The following is a 17,692-nucleotide window of genomic DNA, read 5'->3' on the forward strand; positions in this document are numbered from 1 at the left end:
TTTTATTCCGTCCTTCACACAGTGCCAACTCACACCAGGAGCATTTCAGACACGAAGCGACTGGATGCGCGAGACCACGTGATTTGCCTGTCCGGCGTGGTTTTTCTTGATTTTTGTGTGTCTACCTACAGTCTATGGATTTTACCAAGGATATATTGGTGTGCAATACAATTGGCATTCTGCACAGGGTGTTTATTATGAAATTGACAGCGTTTTTTTACTTTTATTTTGTATTTACGGTGCGGCTTGGACGCGGCGTCCGTCAAAAATAGACTAGGCGCCTATATTTAGCGAAGCGGCGCGGAGAGCCGCTTCTGGGAAGCTTCTGAGACTCGCTGCGTCCGCAGCTGATGGACTTTAGAGCATTGACTATAATGGCCGCGATTAGCTGCGGCATCCGCGACGCTGACGTTCCGCGCCGTAGACGGATCCAGTGGATTTTAGGGGTCAATGAGGGGTAACGCCGGTTTCACACTGCACGCGTTAGCAGGATGACCCCTCATTTACACTGCACACGTCTGCGGCGCATTACGGCTGCTACACGGTTTTATTCCGTCCTTCACACAGTGCCAACTCACACCAGGAGCATTTCAGACACGAAGCGACTGGATGCGCGAGACCACGTGATTTGCCTGTCCGGCGTGGTTTTTCTTGATTTTTGTGTGTCTACCTACAGTCTATGGATTTTACCGAGGATATATTGGTGTGCAATACAATTGGGATTCTGCACAGGGTGTTTATTATGAAATTGACAGCGTTTTTTTACTTTTATTTTGTATTTACGGTGCGGCTTGGACGCGGCGTCCGTCAAAAATAGACTAGGCGCCTATATTTAGCGAAGCGGCGCGGAGAGCCGCTTCTGGGAAGCTTCTGAGACTCGCTGCGTCCGCAGCTGATGGACTTTAGAGCATTGACTATAATGGCCGCGATTAGCTGCGGCATCCGCGACGCTGACGTTCCGCGCCGTAGACGGATCCAGTGGATTTTAGGGGTCAATGAGGGGTAACGCCGGTTTCACACTGCACGCGTTAGCAGGATGACCCCTCATTTACACTGCACACGTCTGCGGCGCATTACGGCTGCTACACGGTTTTATTCCGTCCTTCACACAGTGCCAACTCACACCAGGAGCATTTCAGACGCGAAGCGACTGGATGCGCGAGACCACGTGATTTGCCTGTCCGGCGTGGTTTTTCTTGATTTTTGTGTGTCTACCTACAGTCTATGGATTTTACCGAGGATATATTGGTGTGCAATACAATTGGGATTCTGCACAGGGTGTTTATTATGAAATTGACAGTGTTTTTTTACTTTTATTTTGTATTTACGGTGCGGCTTGGACGCGGCGTCCGTCAAAAATAGACTAGGCGCCTATATTTAGCGAAGCGGCGCGGAGAGCAGCTTCTGGGAAGCTTCTGAAACGCGCCGCTTCGCGGCCGGTGTAAACACACGCATTGACTAGAATGGCCGCGATCAGCTCCGGTAGCCGTGTCGCAGCCGTAATGCGCCGCAGACGTGTGCAGTGTAAATGAGGGGTCAGTGCGTATGGCGAGTATTTAGTGCCTAATCATGGATTACCAGGAGAAGGAGAAGGAGAAGTCTACCCTGCCGTCGCCGCCAGAACGTGTGGATTTTTGAATGGGATTGATTGGGACTGCCGACGGGAGACCAGCGGCGACTTGGCGGCGACGTCACAGGAGGAACGTCTTCCGGTGGCGACGTCACGGCGACGTATATTAGAATTCCAGTAAAAAATAACGCCTACTAACAACGTCTGAACTAGGTACGTCGCCTCAAAGCCGTGTGACACACACGTCGTCACTAAGTACGTCGCCACCAGTACCCATTGTCAGTGTAACTTTATTTTAACTTTATTGAGTGAATTCAAGTCATGTCTTGTACAGCCTGTTATAAATGCTTTTATTCCTCTGGCGACTGAACTCTGGAGTAGCCTACAGTTCATAACACAGTTTGTGCTTTATTGTTTGGATTCACTGTGCCAACAGAAGATAATGCTTTCACTTCCCCACAATGTGAAAATGGTTGTATTAGGTCTATAGTTACTTATAAAATTAATCAATAAAGTATTAGAGCTGTTTCATTCAATTTTTGTTATTAACTGTAGGCTATTTGTTATAGGCATTTGCCTTTGGTTATTTTATTGGCAACAAAGTATTTTACATGCATATTTCTGCATAATGATTTGGATTATTTTGATCATGCAAATGCGTTACTAATCAATGTAATCCTAAAGGAGTTATAAGATATATGTTGCTTTATGTCTGCACTTTTTCAGCAATTACATTGTCCTTGAAGTACAAGACAGCAAATTAAAAATCTTAAGACCCTCACTTAATGCTCATAATATAAAGCTCCCATGATTCTATACCTAGAAGAACACCATTTAATGTTCAACTGTAGACAAACATACAGGCAGTGTTGGGGATTAGGCTAACTACATACATGCAATTTAGTCAAATAATTGAATTACAACATACTGTAAATGTAAGTGTTATCTGTTACAGTTAGGCCTACTGGTAAAATATGTAATTAAATCACAATTTCTTATGAAAATGTTTAAGATGCCATATGAATATTTTCTTTAATAAGATTGGCTATATATTGAATAATATTCTTTTTGTTGTATTATGTGTATTTCATATGCACGTTGTCTTCCTTTGCCATTTCCAGCCACAGTTGTTTAGTAAAGTTTGTTGCTGTTCTGGTGCTTTTCATTGGTTCTCATGTTTGAATTTGCAGCACTCAATTAAACTGCCTCTCAAGCTGTGTTTTTAAAATGGTTAACCATTGAAAAACAAAACATTTATGGCAGCATCAAATATGAGGAAAACATTGATGTAAATAAAACATGTAGGCCTAGCTTGTTGTTTAGCTAGTTTTTAGTTTAAGTTAGAGCTATAGTCTATTAACGAATAAATGTAAAAACACACTCAATGTAATATTTAATTAAGTAAACCCCACAATTAATTGAGTTTTTGAAGTTTCTGTTGTAACGTCTATTGCAGTTTTCATCCACTAGATGGTGCCATTGTCTTTGAATAGGCCTTGTGATGAGTGTTTTTAACCATTTGATGTGTATGTGAGCATGGCAGTGTGTTTGGTTTGTGTCACTGAGTGTGATGTAGTTTTAGTGTAGCCTATAAAAATAGTGTGTACAAGTTCACAGCAGACCAACAGAAACAGTGATAGCTGCCATTTGGCTGAACAATTGCTGCTGCTCATTTTCATGAAACGTTTTTTATTTTTTTATTAGAAATTGTATTAGCAAATGTATACTTATTTTGGATAATCTATCTATGCTATTGCAAGGTATTCTTCGGGGCTTTTTTTCCCTTACTCAGGACATATTGAGGATACAAAATCAGTTGAGTTTGCTTCTGTTGCAATTTGTTCAACCTTTTTTCATAAAATGACTGGACTACTAAGTTTCTGTTCATTTAAGAGGTTAAGGTTTAAGGTTCAAGGTTGACCCCCATTTTGGCTTAATCACTCCACCTGCCCTTATGAGTCCCTCCATCACTCCACCTGCCCTTATGAGACCCTCCATCACTCCACCGGCCCTTATGAGACCCTCCATCACTCCACCGGCCCTTATGAGACCCTCCATCACTCCACCGGCCCTTATGAGACCCTCCATCACTCCACCGGCCCTTATGAGACCCTCCATCACTCCACCGGCCCTTATGAGACCCTCCATCACTCCACCGGCCCTTATGAGACCCTCCATCACTCTACCGGCCCTTATGAGACCCTCCATCACTCTACCGGCCCTTATGAGACCCTCCATCACTCCACCGGCCCTTATGAAACCCTCCATCACTCCACCTGCCCTTATGAGTCCCTCCATCTCTCCATCTGTCCTTATGAGACCCTCCATCACTCCATCTGTCCTTATGAGTCCCTCCATCACTCCACCTGGAGTGACTCTCCATCACTCCACCTGCCCTTATGAGTCCCTCCATCTCTCCATCTGTCCTTATGAGACCCTCCATCACTCCACCTGCCCTTATGAGTCCCTCCATCACTCCACCTGCCCTTATGAGTCCCTCCATCTCTCCATCTGTCCTTATGAGACCCTCCATCACTCCACCTGCCCTTATGAGTCCCTCCATCACTCCACCTGCCCTTATGAGTCCCTCCATCTCTCCATCTGTCCTTATGAGTCCCTCCATCACTCCACCTGCCCTTATGAGTCCCTCCATCACTCCACCTGCCCTTATGAGTCCCTCCATCACTCCTCCTGCCCTTATGAAAGTATAAAATACGATTTAAATGAGTATAGCTGAATGCATAACTATTGATTTAAAATAAAACATGTTTTTTTTCACAATTACATTTTTTGCTGGTCTGGTCATTTCATGGACACACCCTATTTACACTTGACAAAACATGTGTCTGTGTTCCAAAAATAGATACTATTTCTGATAAGGCTTTGATGTAACACTGAATATCTGATTATTCACAACCAATAGAAGAGTAACATTTTAAATTATTTTTTACACAATATACAGAGGCTGTGGAGCCACCACCAGTATTCTGACTGTTTGAATTGAGTGTGACCAGAAATGGTTACTGAGTTCTGACTAGCCCTGTGTCAAAATTAAGTGTTATAATTCTGTTTGCAAATTTGAAGTAAAACACCTTGTCAATGCCATTGTCATTTGTAGTATTATTCTTGATGTTACCTAAATCAATAAAGAAAAAATGCTTTTTTTTTGAAGATGGGGAGCAATATAAACTATATTATGCCATCTTTATTTAATTTATCAGGGGTAGCATATTCTAATAGACTAATTATGATTTTTGACGATCAGCCAGTGTCCTGACGGCATGGCCAACAGCAAAGTTGCACAGATTTATGGGCAGGGAAATGGACAACGCTTGTGGAACACGCACATGCGCAGAACCCGGTAGCATAAATCGACAGAACACCGAAAAAAGTAATTTGGACAACCTTACTGATAAAAATCTACAAGAAGTAGGCCCTACTAGTGGCAACATTTTTTCTTCATTTGTTGTAAACTGTATAAATTGTTTGCAAAAAGTGTGGTCCTCTCTCGATGGTGATTGTCTAAATGCATGAAATCTCCCGCTGGCCCATCACCAAAAGTGACGTTATGTCATATTTTTAATAAATTACCACTTGTGCATTATTTAACAATGTGCACCCTAGATGCCAATTGCAATCTTATGATATTCAAACATTAACTCACGAGATATTATAGACTTTTTCAGCCTAAAATGCATTATTAAATTGTGCAATTGACAAAAAATGCAACAGTGCCATCATGTGATGAAATAACAAAACAGCAAGACATATTGAATCACTCCACTGAAGAGAACAAATAGGAAATATTTTTTTCCTCTATATTAGTATAACAGTATTAACAATGCAACATACAGGAATACATATAGTCTATGCTTACAACGCATAAAAATACAAACTGCAAATAGGAAAGATGAAAAAGAGAAGATTTGATGGTTACTTTCTAGAGGGGAGGTTAAAACTATGTAAAAGTGTTTTGCCTCAAGGAGGTCATTGAACAGTGGTCATATTTCTAGAATATTTTCACACTTCCTTTTAGTTTGATTTACAAAAGAGCCTTTTACAAATTTGGACATAGACATCATATCAACAAAGCTAAAGTAGCCTAGTGTTTTTTTAATAGTACAAACTTCTCAGCTGACATAACTTACAAATTTAAGCTCATTAATATCTTCGAATAAATATCCATTAGATTACCGTCCTTTTAAATTTCTATGTAAAATTAAATTTTACAGCAACACTTTTAATGAAGGCTGGAGCATGTAGGCCTGTACACACTCCAGTCCAGTTGGTGGCGCTAATGCACCTCTCAGCTAGTTTGCCAACCGACAATAAAAATGAAGAAGAAGTCGAAGTTTGAGAAAAAAAAAAAAAAATCAAGGCTGACGGCGATGGGCTTATCGACGACGTTGTGCACTGACGGAGTACCCTATCCACATCCACACACGTAGCTGTCACACGACAGTCTACTTTGTTAGGTTATCTGTGGCACACAGTGCCAACTCACACCAGGAGCATTTCAGACGCGAAGCGACTGGATGCGCGAGACCACGTGATTTGCCTGTCCGGCGTGGTTTTTCTTGATTTTTGTGTGTCTACCTACAGTCTATGGATTTTACCGAGGATATATTGGTGTGCAATACAATTGGGATTCTGCACAGGGTGTTTATTATGAAATTGACAGTGTTTTTTTTACTTTTATTTTGTATTTACGGTGCGGCGTCCGTCAAAAATAGACTAGGCGCCTATATTTAGCGAAGCGGCGCGGAGAGCAGCTTCTGGGAAGCTTCTGAAACGCGCCGCTTCGCGGCCGGTGTAAACACACGCATTGACTAGAATGGCCGCGATCAGCTCCGGTAGCCGTGTCGCAGCCGTAATGCGCCGCAGACGTGTGCAGTGTAAATGAGGGGTCAGTGCGTAGGGTGATATACAGAAGTCACATATATTGAAATATATTAGTAATAAATACATTTCCATGTATTTAAATCTATAAATTCTAAATAGAAGAAAATATATGTTTTACTTGTATTTAAATACATTTTGAAATGTATGTTAAAAATATATTTAAATATTTGATTTTGGCCCCTTTTTAATATTTTTCACATATATTAAGCATATGTAAATATATTTTTATTGCAAATATTTAAATATATTTATTTTCTTAATATGTCAATATGTTTAGATATCCATCTATGTAAATACATTAATGTTCAATATATGTGCATATATTAATTTATAATATATGTTAATATATTAGTTATCTGTATATGTAAATATATTAATTTATAATATATGTTAATATATTAGTTATCTGTATATGTAAATATACTAATGTATAATATATGTTAATATATTAGTTATCTGTATATGTAAATATATTAATTTATAATATATGTTAATATATTAGTTATATGTATATTTAAATATACTAATGTATAATATATGTTAATATATTAGTTATCTGTGTATGTAAATATATTAATTTATAATATATGTTAATATATTAGTTATCTGAATATGTAAATATATTTAGAAATGTACTGTTCAAATATTTAAGTAATGCCCCATAGCATGAGTGTCTCCATATGTAAATATTTTCATATATATAAAATGTTACCCTCCCCTGTAAATCAAACAGTCAAAATGCCATTTTCCAGGAATGCAAAGATGTTGACCCAGTGGACATAATCAAAATGTGCCAGTTATTGGACAATGTATTAAGGGGTTACAGAGAACACCTACGACACAAACATAATGTGGAATTTTTATTTATGTTAACAAAAAGTAAAAGTACACAGCATACATAAAATTATCTGCACAATAACAAAATTATTATAAGTATACCAAAAAATAAAATAATAAATAAATAAAATATAGACTTTCTCAGGCTACTTTCCTGCTGGGACACGTCCCCTCAGTCGGAGGGGCAAAACATCCTTAAGCATTACTGGCTTTAATAAGGGAAATTGCAAAAACAGGATCAAAACAAGCAACAAAAATTGTTGCAGTTGGACTCGACACTTATACATAGGCTACTTACCAAAAAGACTGTGGTCAATGGACATTGACATATGCCCAGGAATGGGGTTCATAAAAACTGGCAAGAACTTTACAGTTATCCAGAATATTAGATGGTAAATATTTAATTGATGAGTTGCCAATACAATATATGACCCAGGATATGATTTTACCCCTAAATTCAACATAATTTTAACCCATTCACTCCGCTGCCTGGATCCCCAGCCGTTTCTGCGAATTGCAGCAATCTATTTGCTTCTCTTTTCTGTAACTTTTGGCAGTCTGTAAAAAGATAGTTCTTGTTAAATCTATTTGTACAGTCGAACACACAGCTCTTAAGTGCATACCCTCTTATTCTGGAACCTCAGGTCTGACAAATTATTATTCATGGCCTGGCCCAACTGTATAACAGCTGCCTTCTCATGCCGATTTATGGCAGCATCTGTAAAAGAAAACAAGAACGAATGTTTGTCAGTGGTTACTTGAGGTGGTTCTGGTTAGATTGCTTTATTAAGTAAATTATAAGTAATAATATAATAAAAAATAAGTACATTATTAACATTATACTATAGGTGTTCATGTGACAGGCTATTTCAGGGTATACAGGGTATTTCTGTAAAGTTTCAGCTGTAAATGTATATAAAGGACAACTCTAGGACCAAACTCTTTTTAAAAGTTTTAATGTAAAAAAACAATAATAGCTTACCGTGAAATGATGTAGTCTTTCCTTCACAAACAAATCAATTTGTTCTAAAACATAAGTTTAACACATTTAGTACAACACATTTAATGTATGCATTTAATTACCAACATTGTAACAATACAAAGAGAGTTAAAATTTCTGTGACCTTACCCTAAAGGCAATGATTATATAATATAGGGTTAGTTTTTGGCAGTTTTGTATATCCATCTTGTGTTGGTGTCATCAGAAGTCTTCACAAGTGAGGCTGAATCCAAACTGGAAGTGGCTTAATATCTAATAACCTTGGGATGGGCATACCAAGATAAAAACAGGAAATCAAAAGAAGAAAGATTAGCATAGCTGGAGAGCTACACAATTAATCATTAAAATATCACGATTTTGCTTACTTAGGTTTATGTGGTATAAAATTACAATCAGATTTTTTCAAGATCCCTTAGTAAATGTATTATTTGTCCTCATTGCTCAGAGAACAGACAGTCTCTTTGGAATAAACTACATATGCTACAGTATCATTTAAGTGAGAATAGGGCTGGGTGATATATCGCACGATATTGTTATGCGCATCTCGTCAATAAAGCCGGTTCCTTGATTAGTAGTAAATCGCCTTCACCTGCTTTCAGATGGAGCGGCATTTACTACAAAGAGCCGTAGTTAACTGACAAGCTGAGCCATATCGCACTAATATCGCGGACGTATCGCCAGCGATATTTAATGCGATATGGCTCAGCTTGTCAGTTAACTACGGCTCTTTGTACACAGCAAAAACTCCAATGTTAAATTAAAACTCCTGGGAGTGTATATGAGTCCACACTCAAGAGTGTTAAAGTTAATGAGATAATTAAGTGATTAATTGAGTGATGATTGAGCATCTAAAGAAGGAGACAATCTCAAATTGTAAGCCACCGTTATGGCGATCATTGTTTGCTTTAGTTGGGCTCTTGACCCTTAGATTAATAACTTTAGATTTTGTTTGGCTGTTGTACCTGAGTTATAACTGCCAGATCAACAAAGAAAAAAAAAAGATCTAATTATGTTGGTTATATTAAGACAATCATCATTTGATCTTTATGTTTGTGATTTATGCTGTTGGTTACAGCATAACTGTGATTCTGCATAAATATCCAGAATTTTAGATATAATGTAAAGGATTTCTTAAGAGTTGTTTAAAAAAAAATCTTTCTTTTAGGCACGCACAGACGTCAAGATTCAGTCAATGCATCTTAACAGTGGTGACGAGCAGAATATTCAATTAGGAAAAGTAAATTACATAGACAATTCAGATCATAATTTATTCATACCGCAATGCATGATGGGAGCCATTAATGAGTTGTGATTGGTGGCAGCCACTGCAACATGCATTATTATTGTCACCATTGTTGAGATTCACAGGCTGATTATTGATGTCTGTGTTTCTAAATAAATTCATTTGAAACTGTTTTGATCAGAACAATGTTTATTAAATATTTTGGTTTATAAGAAAAAATACTGATAATCATATGCTGTAGAATCACAAAGCTGTTGCTAATGAGTTAAACCAAACTATCTCAATAAGTTTCATTTTTCAGATCACAGCATGATTATGCCAAAAACATAACCAACACTATCAGATCACACTTTTCTGTGTTCATTTGACTGTTATAAATCAATAACAGCAGACAAACAAAATTTAAAGTGAAAGTATAAGGGTCAGAGTCCAACTAAAGCAAACACTGATCGCCATAACGGTGGCTTACAATTTGTGATTTTCTCCTTCAGTGATTCTGCTTGTTAACATCAGGTGTCTTCAATAATGCTCAATCATCACTAAATTAATCACTTAATTATCTCATTAACTTTAACACTCTTGAGTATTAATTTAACACTCATATCTGCATCATATCTTCCATCTGAAAGCAGGCGAAGGCGATTTACTACTAATCAAGGAACCGGCTTTACTGAAGAGATGCGCATAACATATCGTGCGATATATCACCCAGCCCTAAGTGAGAAGAACATAAGCCATCATAACATAATAATTTACCACCATAGGGATGGGTATCGTTAAAGCCCATGGTGTAGGTTAAACATCACTGTCGATTAATGGGTACATAAAGCAGTCAAGATATGTCTATAACGTTAGAAATGTCTCAAAAATAGTGTTAAAGTCCAGTTTTTGTAGTTTTTGGTTAGTAACGGTTATTTTTTACGCAATTTGGTGATGACGTCACATGAGGTAGACGTGGTGGAAGGTAGCCTCAGCCATTGAAAATGTTGTTTTGCAAACGTAGCCAACACCGAGTAGGCTGGTCATGTCTATAGTGTGATTATTGTTGATAGTGCCAACTAGTTTTCCTCGTGATTGATTGTCATTGACACCGTCAGGCTTACCGGGAGAGGGAGTGAGTAGTAAGCGTCTGTGTCGCTGTGTTTGGCAGGAGTCTGTGTGGGCGGTGTCGTCCCATGGAAACTGTGCTGGAGAGCTTGTGTTGTAGGGAGGTGAGCGCGTTTTGGTCGCTGGTCGAGGATCTCACCCCGTACACAGTACTTCTCCGTGCTGTCTCGCGGTTGGCATTGTGATTGTAATGCAGCGCCGCTAAGAGAAACCTACAAAATAACACATTTGAGAATTTTTTGGAAACTTGGTGTATGTATGACAAAATACTACAATAGGCATGCTAATAGGTACTATTATTACTATAAAAGGCATAATAATTTGCAGTATTATTCCATTGAATAGCACTGACCTGCTATACATCCCAAGGTATGAAAACCCTGTGTGCTTTTGCGCGAAGTGCAAGATGAGGTAGTGGTAAGCCTCAAGGGAGAAGGTCAAATATGTGTCCCAGCGTCAAATATGTGTCAAATAACACTGTGTCCCAGCGTCAGAAGTGGAGGAGGGCAAGGGCTGATCCCCAGTATCGACACTCTCCACAGTGTCTACATTGTCCACGGTCTCCTGCTGTGAGGCTTCTGTCAACATCTTGCGAAAACAAATATAAAAAAGGGTCAGCGAAATGCAAGGGTGTAGTGGTGAAATAAGAGGTGGGTACACTATGAATACTTAGAACAGTGATTTGCAACCAAGGGTACACGAGCATCACTGACAACAGTATTCTGGCCAGGATATTGTCATTTAAAAAGTGAAGTTGCAGCCCTCAACTGATGTTGTCATGTTGTGTTTTGGTCTGATGCTCCACCCTCCACCTTTCTACCAATCACGAAGTCAGTAGTGTGGAGGCCTCCGGGTTGCCAGCTCTGCTGTAGTTACCACAGCTGCAGCTACACACATTCCTGCTGGATCCTGCAGCCTATCTGGCAACCTCGAGTCAGGGAGGGGATACACCGCTCTACAGTCATTTGAAAATGATTGCAGTACCAGTTTTGGCCACAATCTTACATACAGCTTCTTAAATAAAAGATACATATACAGGTGCTGGTCATATAATTAGAATATCATCAAAAAGTTGATTTATTTCAGTAATTACGTTCAAAAAGTGAAACTTGGATATTATTTTAATTATAATTATATACATTTTTATAAATTTAATTATTAATTTTGATGATTATAACTGACAACTAATGAAAACCCCAAAATCAGTATCTCAGAAAAGGTTCAATATTGAAGACACCTGGTGCCACACTCTAATAAGCTAATTAACTCAAAACACCTGCAAAGGCCTTTAAATGGTCTCTCAGTCTAGTTCTGTAGGCTTCACAATCGTGGGGAAGACGACCATTGACATCTTGAACAAGGAGGGCACAAAAGGTCATTGCTAAACAGGCTGGCTGTTCACAGAGCTCTGTGTCCAAGCACATTAATAGAGAGGCGAAGGGAAGCAAAAGATGTGGTAGAAAAAAGTGTACAAGCAATAGGGATAACCACACCCTGGAGAGGATTGTGAAACAAAACCCATTCAAAAATGTGGGGGGGATTCACAAAGAGTGGACTGAGCTGGAGTCAGTGCTTCAAGAGCCGCCACGCACAGACGTATGCAAGACATGGGTTTCAGCTCTCGCATTCCTGGTGTCAAGCCACTCTTGAACAAGACACAGCGTCAGAAGCGTCTCGAGACCAAAACGACTGGACTGCTGCTGAGTGCTCCAAAGTTATGTTCTCTGATGAAAGTAAATTTTGCATTTCCTTTGGAAATCAAGGTCCCAGAGTCTGGAGGAAGAGAGGAGAGGCACAGAATCCACGTTGCTTGAAGTCCAGTGTAAAGTTTCCAGTCAGTGATGGTTTGGGGTGCCATGTCATCTGCTGGTGTTGGTGCACTGTGTTTTCTAAAGTTCAAGGTCAACACAGCCGTCTACCAGGAAGTTTTAGAGCACTTCATGCTTCCTGCTGCTGACCAACTTTATGGAGATGCAATTTCATTTTCCAACAGGACATGGCACCTGCATACAGTGCCAAAGCTACCAGTACCTGGTTTAAGGACCATGGCATCCCTGTTTTTAATTGGCCAGCAAACTCGCCTGACCTTAACCCTATAGAAAATCTATGGGGTATTGTGAAGAGGAAGATGCGATACGCCAGACCCAACAATGCAGAAGAGCTGAAGGCCACTATTACCCCTTTTCCACCAGCAAGAACCAGGTGCTAGTTCAGAGCTAGTGCTATTGCCGGTTCGGAGTTGGTTCGACTGACGAGCTTTCTAAGAACCGGTTTGCCTTTCCACAGGCCAGAGAGCCACCACAGAGCCAGGTCTTACGTCACATACATCTCATGTTGCCCAGCAACGCTAGCGCGGCAGCGCCAAACACAAACACACTCAGCTTGTTCGAGATGCATCGGCTTCTCGCAGACCGATTGGCGCATAACATCAAAGCACTGCAAAAGCGATCGAAAACCACAAGGAGTCTGCTCTCCACAAACTCCCGCAGCTCCGATCGGTCCGCGCCGCTCCGATGCATCTTGAACAAGCCATCTATCAACAATGGCGGTCGTTGCGTTACTATTGATGCTCATGGCTTTGTGAACCTAACGTACATCGGCATCCAAACACGGCGAATACAACGCGTTCGTGCAGCTCACCGTAACTTGCATAAACGGAGATTACAATCGAGCTGCTATTAGCTCGATTAGCTGCTATTTAAAAAATGGCGGTCACAAGTTTCTGTTCGTGGTCACGGTAACCCCGCCCCCAGCCGCTGACGTAAGCGGTTCTTACTTCTGGACCAGCAATGATTTGGTGCTACTTAAGAACCACTTTTATTGGTTCGGAGCTGGTGCTTTGGTGGTCGAAAAACAAAGAACCGATTTGAAACTAGGCTCTGGCTCCGAACCAGCACCAGCTCTGCCTTGGTGGAAAAGGGGTATATCAGAGCAACCTGGGCTCTCATAACACCTGAGCAGTGCCACAGACTGAACGACTCCATGCCACGCCGCATTGCTGCAGTAATTCAGGCAAAAACTAAGTATTGAGTGCTGTACATGCTCATACTTTTCATGTTCATACTTTTCAGTTGGCCAACATTTCTAAAAATCCTTTTTTTGTATTGGTCTTAAGTAATATTCTAATTTTCGGAGATACTGAACTTGGGATTTTCATTAGTTGTCAGTTTAAATCATCACAATTAAATGAAATAAACATTTGAAATATTTTACATTTTTACATTTATTTATTTAGCTGACATTTGAAATATATCAGTCTGTGTGTAATGAATGAATATAATATCCAAGTTTCACTTTTTGAATGGAATTACTGAAATAAATCAACTTTTTGATGATATTCTAATTATATGACCAGCACCTGTATATAGGCCTACAGAGTGCTTTAATTTCAGGAAGGTTTACTAACATTACTGTTCAGGTATGGTCTAAAAAGATATCTAACAAAGTAATCAAATGTAAAATAACACTGCATAATTTATCATAGATAGATTAATGTTTATTAAAGCTGAAGTTATTCATTCAATAGCTGTGAGTGATTTTCTCTTTGCCTTTTGTTGTTTGATTCGCAGTAATGGCTCAATCCTCAGCATGTTTATTAGACTGCTTCCTCTTTAAAGGGATACTCCACCGTTTTTTTCATATTAAACTATGTTATTCCCTTAACTAAGACGAGTTGATACAATATCTCTCTCGTCTCAGTGCGTGCACTCAATCGCTCTGGCGTGTGAGACACTTTGATAGCACTTATACCATGGTCTGGGTGAATACTCGATTCTGATTGGCTGCAGGTGTCAGAGGACACCTAGTAAAGTAGTTCTGGTGAAACTGCCTGTTTACCATTCGAAATTAATAAATAAATGCGCTGCCTACAACAGCTGTGAGTAACCATAGCAACAGGGAGTCAAAGTATCCGTTAACACTTTGCTCTATCAAAACAAACATCTAACGTTAGTTAGATATTACATAGCCTACTAATACAACAATGAGCGACTTCGTTATTTCTTTTAACATTTATGGAGAATATGACAACTTTGACGACTGGGATGCTGCTGAAGAAAGAAAAAATGTAAATAAAACGGATTATCTCCGGTTGCTAAATAAACCGTCAGGCAAGTTATTATTTGTAAAAACTAGATTTAGCCTAATTAAAATATGAACTAATGTTTTAAAAATGTTTTATTTGGCAAGTGACCATGGTATAAGCGGGTCCTCCGCTGCGCGTCGGCCGGTTCACACCTCGCTGTCGTCCATTAAAACCTGACAATGGACACCTCGTCGGGCATTAACCCTTACTTAACTTAGCCCAGTTCATTCATTAGGATCCAAGCAGAGAAGCGACCAAACACCCCCACGTTTTCCCTATTTAAATACAGTTACACGAGTAGTGTAACTCGACCAAGAATGGTGACACAAAATAAAACGTTGCGCTTTTCTAAGCGTGTAAAGTGGATAACTAATGTATGCAACATTTTATTTTGTGTCACCATTCTTGATCGAGTTACACTACTCTTGTAACATAAACTGTGTGTATGTGAATCTCCAAGCCGGTCATTTTGACATATTTCTGTGTACATTTGCTCGTTTAGACGCGCACACGAAACCCAAAGTATAATTTGTTCGTCTTGTTCGAGTCATTCCGGTCTGTTTTGTAGCGCGCCGCCTTGGGAACAGCATCTCTTGTGCAGATTTTTGTGCTTTTAATATCTCTTTTCATTATTAAACGCGTCCCGCAATTTAGCAACAGTAGAGACTGTAGAGCATTTTACAACAATCACCGATCATGCTAATTATGTCGTTAAATTTGAGTTTTAGGGAGAAATGACAGCATACTGCTGCAAAGGGAAGGAAGTTGCGCTAGACAGAATGTGGCTATAGTTTTTAATGGTTTTACCTCACTGTTTTTTTTCAATATGTTCCTTTTATAATCTTTGGAAGCTGAAATCTGAAATAAAATCAGGCTAATATAATAAATAATACTAAAAACAGATCTAAAGTGTAACCAGGCTACGTTTGAATTAGGGCATTTCACTTTTGTGAAAAAATCCTGTTCGATTTTTGAGACATAAGTGATCATTGAATCGATTGTAAAATCGATTTTCCATGTCTAAAGACGTTTCCATTTTCAACACCAAATATAGGCAAATGCAACTAACAGGCATTAGGACGAACGTAAAGAGGGTGCTTGAGATGCGCAGAAGTCAGCAATAGTTCTGATGATTTATTGGCGTGAAGTTTCGTGCACAATGACAAACAAGAGTGCAACATTCAGGGATTGAAATTAACACCCTCCGACTCGCCAAATGCGGGTAAAAATGAACTTTGGCAAGTAACGCTGTCAAATCACGAGCCAATCTGGCATGTTTCTATGTTTACTCACTTTGCTGGGGAAGTTCGTGTAAGCCAAATCCGCGTGGATTTAGCGCAAATACGCAACTCGTGAGTCCACATGATATATTAAATACAGCGTACTGCGCAGAATCTACGCATTTCTGGCTTACTTGAGCACACAAGTCACTAAGCAAAAAATAACGGGGCACTTGTTCACTTGCATTGAAGTAATAGCAGCAGCGGTTTTAGGCACGGGCGAACCGGGCAGTCGCCCGGGAAGGCATATTTTCATGTCACATGGGGAGCGGCACGAGCAGTTAAAAAAAAAGCGGTTTTCTATTTTCTTTTCTATCATTTCAATTCAATTATTGGCAATGGCGCCCCTGCTTGCTGAGAAGGTGCCGTGCAAAGAAGCTATGTCAAGGGGGTCTGATTGGAGGTAGCTCACCAAGGGGCCGTTCACATATCGCGTCTTTTGCGCGCTCGAGTTCGTTATTTCAAATGTAGGCGCACGGGAAGCGCGCTCATAATTGAAGCGACGCGCTCATTTTTTCCAGGGGCAGAGAGATTAATTTTTTTTAAACTTTTCAGTATGGGGGTGCACCCAAACACGTGGGTGTTTATCTCTTTTCCGTAAATAAATCTTGTAGCGGAGCTACAGCAAGCGTTTTTCTGTGGTGGAAATCCATTAGCTACTAAAACTTCTTTGTCGTTGTCGAGAGCGCAGTGCATGGTTGCATAGCAACAACAGACGCCATGGGAAAATCGGACCGAATTTGACTATTAATAATAAAAAGATAATGTGCATGTCAGTAATTTATCTTTTTTTAAATCATTATTTTTATAAAAATGATTTAAAGGCTGAACTATGTGAGGTTTATCTTTTTATAAAACCTTTTTTGTCAAAACTTTATTTGAATGTGTACATGTTAGTAGATAACATAAAAGACACTCCTTTAAAATCTGGCCATCATCTTTTATGTTATTAACTTTGTGAATTGATTTCATTGTGTATTAGTAGGCCTACTTTTTGAACAAGATTCTGTGTTTAACCGTGATCATTTTGGTCACTATATTCATGAAATGAAATGTTCACACCATTTCATCTCTAGTTATGATTAACTAAAATCAACTATAAGTATGTGTTTTTACAGTAGCCTATAATATGCAAAGTACAATTTTCTATAAAAAAATAATCTTTGATTCTGTTCTTTTCTCTGACATTTAAGGGTGACATATAGGCCTACAAAAGCTATTTTGATCTAAAACAGTTTGGATAGTTGTTATTGAGAGTTATGAGACATTATTTAAGAGATTTAAGTATTGTGTTACTACATAAGTAGCTCTCGGCCACTTTCACTTTTAAAAACACTATTTTGTGAAAAAGTATAGTTTAACAATGCATAATGCATAGAATTCGAGGCAGTAACCGATGAGCTAATGGTTCCTCCCTGAAAGTTAGATTAAAGCAATAGTTAATTGCCACTCGAAGGGGTACTCGCCCTGGGTGTAATTCAATGTAGAACCACCACTGAGTAATAGCGAATATTAAAAAGCATTTGGTTAACAGAAAAGACATTGTTATTTTCCAACATCCTACATGTTCTGTGTGCTGTATTGATCTGTCCGCCTAAAACACATTTTTGGTCAAAAAATAAAAACAAAGGCAGGTAAAATCGATTCCCTATTTTCGTTTTCGAAACTT

The 17,692-nt window shown here is 39.2% G+C and overlaps 1 protein-coding gene and 1 long non-coding RNA gene across 2 annotated transcripts in view; one reads left to right on the forward strand and one right to left on the reverse strand.

Moving 5' to 3' along the window:
- Nucleotides 1-17,692, forward strand: part of mcoln1b (mucolipin TRP cation channel 1b) — a 329,868-nt gene that overhangs the window by 240,621 nt on the left and 71,555 nt on the right. The window lies entirely within an intron of this gene.
- Nucleotides 7,320-8,365, reverse strand: LOC130106319 (uncharacterized). Its single transcript, XR_008809708.1, has 2 exons — nucleotides 8,292-8,365; nucleotides 7,320-8,027 (listed from the first exon to the last, which is right to left on the reverse strand). It is a non-coding gene; the product is annotated as an uncharacterized LOC130106319 (long non-coding RNA).

The sequence above is a fragment of the Rhinichthys klamathensis genome, unplaced genomic scaffold (genome assembly GCF_029890125.1).
Source record: "Rhinichthys klamathensis goyatoka isolate OS25496 unplaced genomic scaffold, OSU_Roscu_1.1 h1tg000336l_1, whole genome shotgun sequence".
NCBI classification, from domain to species: domain Eukaryota; kingdom Metazoa; phylum Chordata; class Actinopteri; order Cypriniformes; family Leuciscidae; genus Rhinichthys; species Rhinichthys klamathensis.